Below are 10,112 nucleotides of genomic sequence, written 5' to 3'. Positions count from 1 at the left end.
ACAGTTATTTGGGCCATGGGAAAAAGAGTCTTGAATTCTTTCTCTGCTCAATTTGGAGATGTTTATTCTGGATGTATATATCTTTATCTGACTATTCTGAAATGTCAATTTTTCTTGTTGGAGAACTTCACAATTCCACAAGCAGGAGACTAGTTATTTTTAAAGTGTAATAAAAAGGGTACCCTGCCATGCTAAAGTTGAACTAGGTTGGGACTTCACAAGGTTTTTCACTGATTTTTCTCTCTTGCACATCCATTTTGGTTTCATTCACTATTTGGTTTCCCCCCGAGCTGCTTCCCTGGACTGCTATAAACACATATAAACATGATGGTAACCTAGGACATCTAAACTGCCCCTTGATGTTTAATTTTAGGAAACTGATATCCGCTCTTACATCCCAGAATAGCGGTGTATTCACAGTGCTAAAATCTTTCATAACGTAGCAATGATTTGAACTGCAATGGATTTCTGTCTCAGAAATATCCTAATTTTTTTACTCGAACTTCTATAAAAACTAGTGAATTGTCACCCAAATATACATACAAATAATACTGCAAATAATACAGAGCAAAGGAAATAAACTGACGATTTATTTCATAGCTTCCTGCTCTCTTCTTTGTCCCCATTTGCTGTATCATCTACAACAGGAAAAAATCACCCACTGTAATTTAATAAGTGACATTTAAATATATGAGATATTGCAACTACTATAAAACTCTCTCAAGCTTTTCAGATCTTTTGTTTCCCACTGTTTAGCCTAGAACAGCAGACAGTTGCTCTGAAGAAAGGTTTTGACAAAAAATCATAGGATTATAGTGGATGACACTTCACAAATATTTACTATATTTTCCCAATACCTCAAACTTCCATCTCTTCTATTCACACATATAAATGATCTTCAAGCAAATTACAAAAAAACAGAGGTCATATTCCAGATCACAGCAAAAATCACATCAGCCTGCATCATTAGACCTATAGGAATGACATACAGGCTGCTGAACGTTTTTGTGTATAGCTATGGACACACTGAAATTTATGCTGTCTCCAGATTCAAACTATTTCTTTGTGTACATCTCAAAGAGGTATTTTTGCTAGATGAAATCTTTTCAGTATCTATTCTTTGTAATCTGATATTTTGGGAAATACCTGAGTGATTTATTATGCGCTTCCTAGGAGTGACTGATTGCAATGTGCAATGCCATGGGAGAGGGCAGGACGCAGCATCTACCAAACAATGTGTCAGCAGCAGTCAGATCTGCTGGGGAGGAACAGACTGTAAGTGCACATGAATGATGCAAGCATACTCTGAAAAGAAAATGAATATAAGCATATTTCACAGCAACAAGAATAACTGGCAATAGAACTAGACTAGGACTCAAGACCTTTCCCCACTAAATGACCTCCAACAAGTCCTCTCTAGCTTTTTTTTTTTTTTTTGTAATTTCTACAAAACAAGGATTACCATAGGGCTTATGAACATAAGTAATAATAGGTTTCAAAAAAGACAAAAATCAGTCTAACTGGAATTAATATAAGCGTCATCTTGAAAATTCAGGAAGCTCTCCTTGCCCTGTTCTAACGTGGCTATGTAGAATGGTACCATAATTCACGGCACACTTTCGGGCATCATACATCAAGAAGAGTTTTTATTAACTAGATAAGCTAATGTAACACTGAGATTTGAAAAAGACATTAAAGAAAGACTGAGATGGATGGAGTTATTTATTTAAAGAAGACTAATCAAAGATAACAACCTTTGATTATGCAAAGTTTTTTTTCTGCTATGAAAAAAAGTATTCTGTGCCCTGAAGGACAGAGCCAAAAAATAGTGTTTAAATTTAAGAAAATTAGAGTTAGGTCAGTCCACTGGAAAACTTCCTGAATGCAGGGATAGCTAAGTAAGATGGGAAAAGTGGGAATGAGAAACATTTAACAAACAAACAAACAAAAAAAATCCAGAACATTTCCAGGCAAGTTACCTTCTAAACTTGCTATGAACAAGCAATACAGGCAATATTACACATCCCAGACTGACTGAGTTACTGTTGTTGTTCAAGGTCTTATCATCCCTCTTACAGACACTAGGTATCACACTATGGCTTTCCAGGAACAGATTTATAGCCTACCCAACCCCAAACTGAGTCCTGGGCTACAGATGCCAGGATAACCATTGTTATGCTGTCATCAAATCTATGCCTGGGATATCTCTCTGAAAGTCTGCAAACTTGTCTTATCAAAATGCCTTTGAACCAGCTTCTTCAAAACAAGGCATTATTTATTTTTCCATTCATCTGTTCAAAGTATGTTTCTTTCAGCCTCTTCTGATACATCCTAGATGGCCTAACCCCACAGCACTCGATACAACCATTCTTCAAATATATCACTGACTTTTGATGTCCCTCTTTTCAGTCTTGACTAAAGAGCTTGTCTCCAAGGCTGGATCATAGAACACAACTGGGCCAGGCTCCCACTGATAGGCTCCCTATGACAGAAAAAGAAGTTTCTTAGGTTAGGATGAACCCAAGATTTTTTTCAATTTTATTGGCGGGGGTGGGGAAGGAATGTGAAAGGAGTCTGGAGTCACCAGCAGCAAACATCCCTGCAGAAATAGCCTTGATGAAACATTTTCCAGGACAAAATATCTTTTGTTGATGAATTGTCAAATCTCCTGAGATGTCCTCCACAGCTATACAACTAGCAATATTGCCTGTGGGGACACTTCTGACAGAATCATTATTTTCCTTTTCCTCTTCAGTTTTTAACAGAGTTACCATGCTCCTTTAGACTAAAGATATGCAAACAGGTGGACAGCAACATGAGAGGCAGATAGAAGCAGATACAGTATTAATAAAATAAAATTCAGATTTTTTTTGAGGTGGTGATAAACACTGAAAAAGCTAGTTCTCTTTAAATAGTTTAAGAGATTTTTTGTAAATTCATAAATGAAGTAGAAATAAATTTAAATCTTGCAGAAACCACAAAGTGTCAATAGCTTACTTTTCACAAGGTAAAAATTGACTAGTCCAGGAAACATTTGAGACTGAAAATTCTTTTCAATGCTGACAGTGGATAAAGGCAGAGACAAAACAATTTTAAAATCAGAAGCAACCTGAAATAAAGGATCAGAAAAGGGAGTATGATGGAGAGCTTGGAGAGATGATAAGCAGGAGGAAGGAAAAGGCATTACTTAAAAACCAGCATCAAATCAAGAAGAGGAAGGAAGTGCTTTTATTTTCTTTGATGGAGCATAGCAGTTCTCTTGAGAGTGCTATAGCATCCCGAGGACATTGCAGAAGCAGCATACCATGAACAGATCATTTGGAGAGCAAGTTTGTAATGTGGTACTTCTACTCTACACTGTGACAACAAGTACTGGAATTTATCAATTTGAATCCAAGATGTAATTTTATGACACTATTAATCATAGTTGATTTTTACAAGAGATCATTTTATTTGACTCCTTGAATGTTTCGCTTTCTTAAATTTCACCTGGGATGCTTTAAAGTAAAGAGAAAAACTTTTTCCTTCTTCTTCTTTTTCACTGTATGAGGATGAAACTGGCTTTTAGAAAACCTCCCAGCCTTGATTTAAAGCTATCAAGTGATGCAAAAAACTGTCACTAGCACTGATAGGTTTTCTTCTGTAATTGATGAAAATTCACAACTTATTTCCAGTGTGAATATCTAGCTCCAATTTCCAGCTACTGGTTCTTGTTACATCTTCCACTAGATGAGAGAGCTTTGTAGTACCTTTTTTATTGTTGTTTTTGTTTGGTTTTTTTGTTGGTTGGTTGTGGGGTTTTTTTGTTTGTTTTTGTTTGTTTGTTTGTTTGTTTGTTTTGTTTGTTGTTGTTTTGGGTTTTTTTTCCCTGTAAGGTTACTTGCACACTGCAATCAAATCACTGTACAATCCTCTTTTTGATATGTTCTGTATTTCACTTCAAGATACTTTCTCCGATGGTTACCTTATTTTTGCCAATTTTTTTCTTTTTTATGAATTTCCTCTAACTTTTATCCTTCTTTTGAAATATCTAGAATTATTATGGAGTATTCTGATAACACACCTGGCAATGTTAAAGTCAACTATGTGCTCTGATTAATTTTTCCTTCTCCAAGAAGCAGGATTCTAGTTATTGCTACAGCATTGTTCTAAAAGCTGGTTAGCATGCCCCTATGACTCTTAGATATTTTTAATCTCTTCAGGAACAAAAATCTTATTCTGCAGCTGCAGACTCCATTATTAAATTAATACCTTTATATCTGGCTGCATTAAAAATACTTCATTTGGATGTGACTAGTTTATCAGGCTATCCGGATCACTTTGTGGCATCTACATTCTCATTATTTTTTACCATAGTGATGAATGTTGTACCTTCCACACATTATATTGCTGGTGATCAGATAATTACTTCCTTAGTACATCTCACTGGACAGTGTCCTGTTCTCTGTAGAACCCCGTTCTCCTGTATAGTGATGATTAACCACTGATCACTTATTTTGAAGAAGACAGTTAACCAGTTATTGATCCATTCAACATATACTTTATGATACTCTACTGCGCAGATTGCCTAGATATATTAAACAATGAAAATTAATTTCCTGCAAATCTTTTTAAAAGTTCTTTCAGCTTCATATTGCTCTAGCCTCCTTTAGCAATGACTGGTCTCTTCATTAAGGAGACATCAGAAATCATGCTTATGCAGTCTCTTTCTGCACTAAAAGGTAATCTATCATTACAAGTCCCTAATAACTTGTTTTCAGACAAACAAGGTTGACGCTATCAACATAGAAGACAATTTATATCCAGGCTTTTCTGTTTTTCCCTTCATGAGATGAAAACAACTGCTAAGAAAATTTTCTACCCAAAACTTCTTTCATCATCTTGAAATTCTAGAATTGTCTATTCATCCTGATGCAATATTCCTTTTAAATGTCCTAACATATTATTACTTGTGATTTTCTAAACCAGTTTATAATTATTATTAGTCTTGTAATTACGTCTCTGTTTATCGATTGAGGAAGATAATGGACCATGATAGATGCACCAGAGAGCTCTTCCGTCTCTCAGCAAAAAGAATGCCATCTCTCAGCAAAAAGAATGCCTTAAAGACAGGATCTCCCCCCATCTTCAAGTCTTTTTGGAGTAACTTCAGTAATACTTTCTAAAATCTTTTAGGAATATACTAGCTGCATTGTTTTGTTTTCAGAAACTGGTGACACTAAGCAAATAACATGTACAAGATATTTTGAAAAGAGTATCTGGCATAATTTTAACTTCTGGAAAAAACATCAGTATCTCTTGATATCAAAACGAAAAAAAATCATACAGTTAGAGGATGGATGGTATTTTTAGGCTTAGACCTGTTCAGGTGCTACAGGGAGGAATATTTAGGTCATTGTGTTTTAGAAACCCCTCTCACTAATGCAAGAGTATTAGGGTGCAGCACAGTCCAAAGAGCCATCACTTCATATGGCAGTGGTGCTGCACGATTCGCAGAGACAACAGGACAGAGAAGCAGTTGTTACCACAGTACTGACAAGGTGGCTGAGTGGTAAAGGATGGACTCCTAGTCCATTGTGCTCTGCACACATAGGTTCTAATTCCATCCATGTTGATCAGCCAACGATGGTCAGAATTTCTGAGTGTGAGCAGCTTGATGTGTGCCCCCAACTAAGCCTTTGTTTCCAGTATCCTGGCACGAACTAAGAACAGTGTGGCCACCAGGACTGGGGAGGTGATCATCCCCCTTTACTCAACACTGAGGACCCATCTTGAATACTGTGTTCAGTTTCGGACCCCTCACTGCAGGAAAGACGTTGAGGTGCTGGAGAGAGTTCAGAGAAGGACAATGAAGCTGGTGAATGGTCTGGAGACCAAGACTTAAGAGTAGCAGCTGAGGGAACTGGAGCTGTTTAGCCTGGAGAAAATGAGGCTGAGGGGAGACCTTGCTGCTGTCTACAACTACTTGGTAGGAGGATGTAGCATGGAGGGTGTTGGTCTCCTCTCCCAAAGTAGAAAGTTAGAGGATGAGAGAAAATGGCCTCAAGCTGCACCAGAGGTTGAGATTGGATATTAGAAAAAAAATTTCTTCATGGAAAGGGTTGTCAGGCATTGAAACAGGCTGCCCAGGCTGGAGGTATTTAAAAGACATATAGATGAGGTTGTTAGGGACATGGTTTAGCACTAGATGATCTAGGGCTAAACTCGATGATCTTAAGTGTCTTTTCCAACCAAAATGATTCTATGATTCTGTGATTTTACAGCCTCCAGTGATTTGTACTTCAGTCAATGTCTGAGCCACAAGTGGTAGTTTTGTCCAATCACCTTTGAAGAACTGTGGACTTGTGGTAAACTGAAAGTGCTTTAAGATGGGCTTCTATAGCTTGTATAATGCACAGAATCATTACATTTACCTTATTTACATGCCCATCATATTTGTTTGTACTGTCTCATTTGGAGGCTGCAGAGTCTGTTTCTTTTACAGAAGCTGTCCTTGTCATATTCTTCCTATATATTTTCTAGTCAAATTTGTTTTGTTTTGTTTTAACTGTTATTGTAACTTCCCTTCCTTGAAAAATGCCTCCACATCACAAGGGACCAGAATTATTTCAAACGTGGACACACAATCAGTTTCTACAGTATTGTAATGATACTGTCTCTGTTGATTTTTTCCTAGTTTCTCTCCTGCTCCATCCTGCTTTTAGAAACTTTTCTTTTTACATTGTTGTAGTAACTAGACACCTCTCTTTTCTTTATTCGTATAATGTAGAAAACATTCAATGATTACCATATCTCAGAAGGTTATAGAAGCTTTTTATCAGTCATTCTTTCGCGTAGCTAGCTAAGATAATGAGTTCTAGGGACTGTGTGAGATATTTTCTCCAAGCTTCTTCCTTATAGGGTAGCTAAAAAAAAGCTTAGCAGACTTCATGGGGATCCTCGGTCAGGATACTCTTAATGTTTTCTGAGCTCTAAAATGTATAACTATGTATAAACATCTATAGGTTGGATAATTCATCATTGCCTTTTTTATGAATGTTGTACTTAACTGTTTTTTTAAAATTATATTCATTTACTGATTTTCATATCAATTTAAGTAAACAATAAAAAAGGAGTGTATGTTATGTGTTTTAGGTCTGTCCGCTGCCAAAAAAAATGCGGATTTGTGCATCACAAATCTTACTTTTGTGAATTCCCTACTTCCCAAAAGGTATGTCTTTTAGACAAATAAAGCAATGGGTTTAAGTTAATGCAGGAAAAGAGTAGGATAGTAAATTTACGAGATTTCAAGCTACTAGAGCAGTGAACAATTTTTTTTTTTTTTTTTGCATTTCTCAGGGTTATTGTAATCACTGTCACAAGGAAGGATTTTTTTTCTGTGTTTCTTGCACTTTTTAAATTCTTTGTCATCAGAATGATTAATTTAATTCCAGTGCCTTGTATATTTCTTGAATTAATGTGTTGTGCCCTGTCCCCTGCCCTTTCCAGTTTTCTATAATTTCTGAATTAGCTGGAAAACATTTTTGTTTGTTTGGTGGTGGTTGTTGTTGTTTTGTTTGTTTGTTTCTTCTGTTTTAACTGTTGTTGTAACTTCATATCCTTGAAAAATGCTTCCATATCACAGCATTTCTCTCCATAAAAACTTGAGTAGAAGGGACTCTCTTCTACTTGATATGAGCATGATTTAAAAATTTGAAAGGTGGAGGATCATATTTAATTTACTCCTGTTGTCTGATGTAAGTCTTTGTCATACATGTAGGTAAAAAGGAAGAGAGAGAAGGAAGATATTCTTGGCTTTAGAACAAATGGGTAATAGAAATAATGACAAAACCAATTGATGCTAACAGGGAGAAGAAGATAGTCACTGAAGTCAAGGGTTCCCAGACACTTAAGATCTAAGAGTAGGGAAAGAATACAAAGGTAATTAAGAAAAGTGTGCAGCTGACTATGTACCTGCACTGCCACACAAAGCATAATTACTCTTTTAATGAAAGGCCACAGGTACATTATATAAAACCTTTTTTTGCCTCAACTATTACGAAAAAAAAAATGAAGGTTTCTGGGGAAGTGCACTCTTAGCTGGAACATACATACATAATAGGCCATTGTTCTCCAATATCTTGCATTTCTGTGAGTACAAAGAATAAGCAAATAATGACATTTCTTTGAGCAGTGAGAAGGTCCCACCCACAGTACTGGAACTGTGTCATTTCTAAGTATTCATAGAATTCATTAAATATTGTCATTTGAAAGAGAGAAATAGATGCAGTTGCAGTGAGTTTCAATTATAATGTCTCTAGTGGCTGCTTTTTGCTTTGACTCTTAAATATTTTTCACCACAAATTATTTCAGGAACTTTCCTTCTGAAAACAGTAAGACATCTATTAAATCAAAAAGCCTCAATTTTCAGCAAAGTTATTTTCTTTATAGCAACAATTCACCTGAAGTAAAATATATTAACCTTTCTACCCCTCTCCTCTTTCTCTTCATAAGCTCCAGGAAAACGTTACTATGGAATATTTAAAGCAGCTTAGTTTACTGCAGGCTCATCTCAGGTGACCGCCAAGCAAGAGGTATTGTCCTAGAAATTCAGAAGCATTCTGAGCACTGAATAATAGCAGAAGCTGAGAATAAAGAAATTTGGGTTAGTACCCTGTTGTTCTCCCATTCTTTCCTATCAAGGTGCATAGATACTGAGCTAATGGTGAGAGTAAAACAGAAATGTTTCAAAGTATGGTGGAAAAGTTTAAATTAATGCTTATTTTCAGTGTGGTTCCTACCTGGACTGAGGCTACCTGTGTTTTTAATGCCAGCATTACAATCCTTCATCCCTGTCAACTGAATAATGAGGTGTGGTTTCCTGATCCCAAAATAAATGCTTATGACTTGTACTTACTAACTTGATTCCACTGCATATGATGTAAGTGCAGCAGCTCTCATGAAAGGCTTTTTCCTTTTACGTTTTTTTTTCCTTATCTTAATCTTTTAGAAAAAACTCTCAATAAAGAAGTTATATCCTTGGGAGGTTGTCTTAACACTAGGGAAGAATCATACAGAATTCCTTTGTGTTACACCATAATGGTCAGAATTTTATACACAATATGAAGTAACCTTTTCCATTTTTATCTTACAAATATACTGAGAAAGTCTTGTCAGTTCAGTGTAATAAATATTTAGTAGACATGAGGGCAGACACATCTCACTGCCTTATAACTCATACGTGCTTCCCTCTCACCATGAGGTCTCTTGAAGGTTTTCATGTGTCCAATAAACCCATAACTCACTGTTTATGATCTTTTGCTGAAAGCAAATATCCTATTAATTCTGAGATCTTTTGAATGTTAATTGTAGGGTTTGAAAGATACTTGCACAGCCATTTTCCCACAAAAAAAAAAAATTCTGGTTTTCCTTTTCTTAATGTCAGAAAACGATTTGTGACTGGGTATTTACAATTACACTAACACCTTAAAATTTAAAATTTTATTTCACTCCTTGCTTATAAAAAATTGTGGGTTTTTTGTTTTTCTGTTTTGTTTTGTGGCACAGCTTAGTACAAACAAAACAAACAAACAAACAAACCCCAACGGACCAGAAAACCCAAGAAACATGGTAAATTCAGCCTTTTTAAAAAAGAAATTCAAACAGAAAAGGAAGTTTTATTCAGCGTACTAAGAATGACACTACCCTCAGTGCAATCTCTGGAACATAGAGGGCACTGTTACATTAATGAAAATAACATTTTATAAACGAAACCATTTAGAATTGCTTTTAATTTTAGAAACTAAAGCACCAGTATTCTATAGGATACTGATATTTATGATGTAGCTGTTCCTGGCTGCAAACAAACAGTTCATACAAAATTTAAATGGAATCACATATGCAACGTATTTACCTGAAATGAATAAGAAATAAAAATATCTATGTAGATTACTTGTTTATTATTATTGTTGTTATTGTTATTTCTTTGGGTAAGGTTTGCCCTTTATACTAGTAGATTCTATGGCTTTAAAACAGCTTCATACTATTCTAGCCTGCAGAGATGAATCCTTAATCCTCCTAACACATTTTGGAAAGGATATTTAGCACATAACTAGTAGATTGCCAAGTAGCTT

The sequence above is a fragment of the Columba livia genome, chromosome 1, assembly GCF_036013475.1.
Source record: "Columba livia isolate bColLiv1 breed racing homer chromosome 1, bColLiv1.pat.W.v2, whole genome shotgun sequence".
NCBI classification, from domain to species: domain Eukaryota; kingdom Metazoa; phylum Chordata; class Aves; order Columbiformes; family Columbidae; genus Columba; species Columba livia.
Note: the sequence above shows the minus strand (reverse complement) of the source record.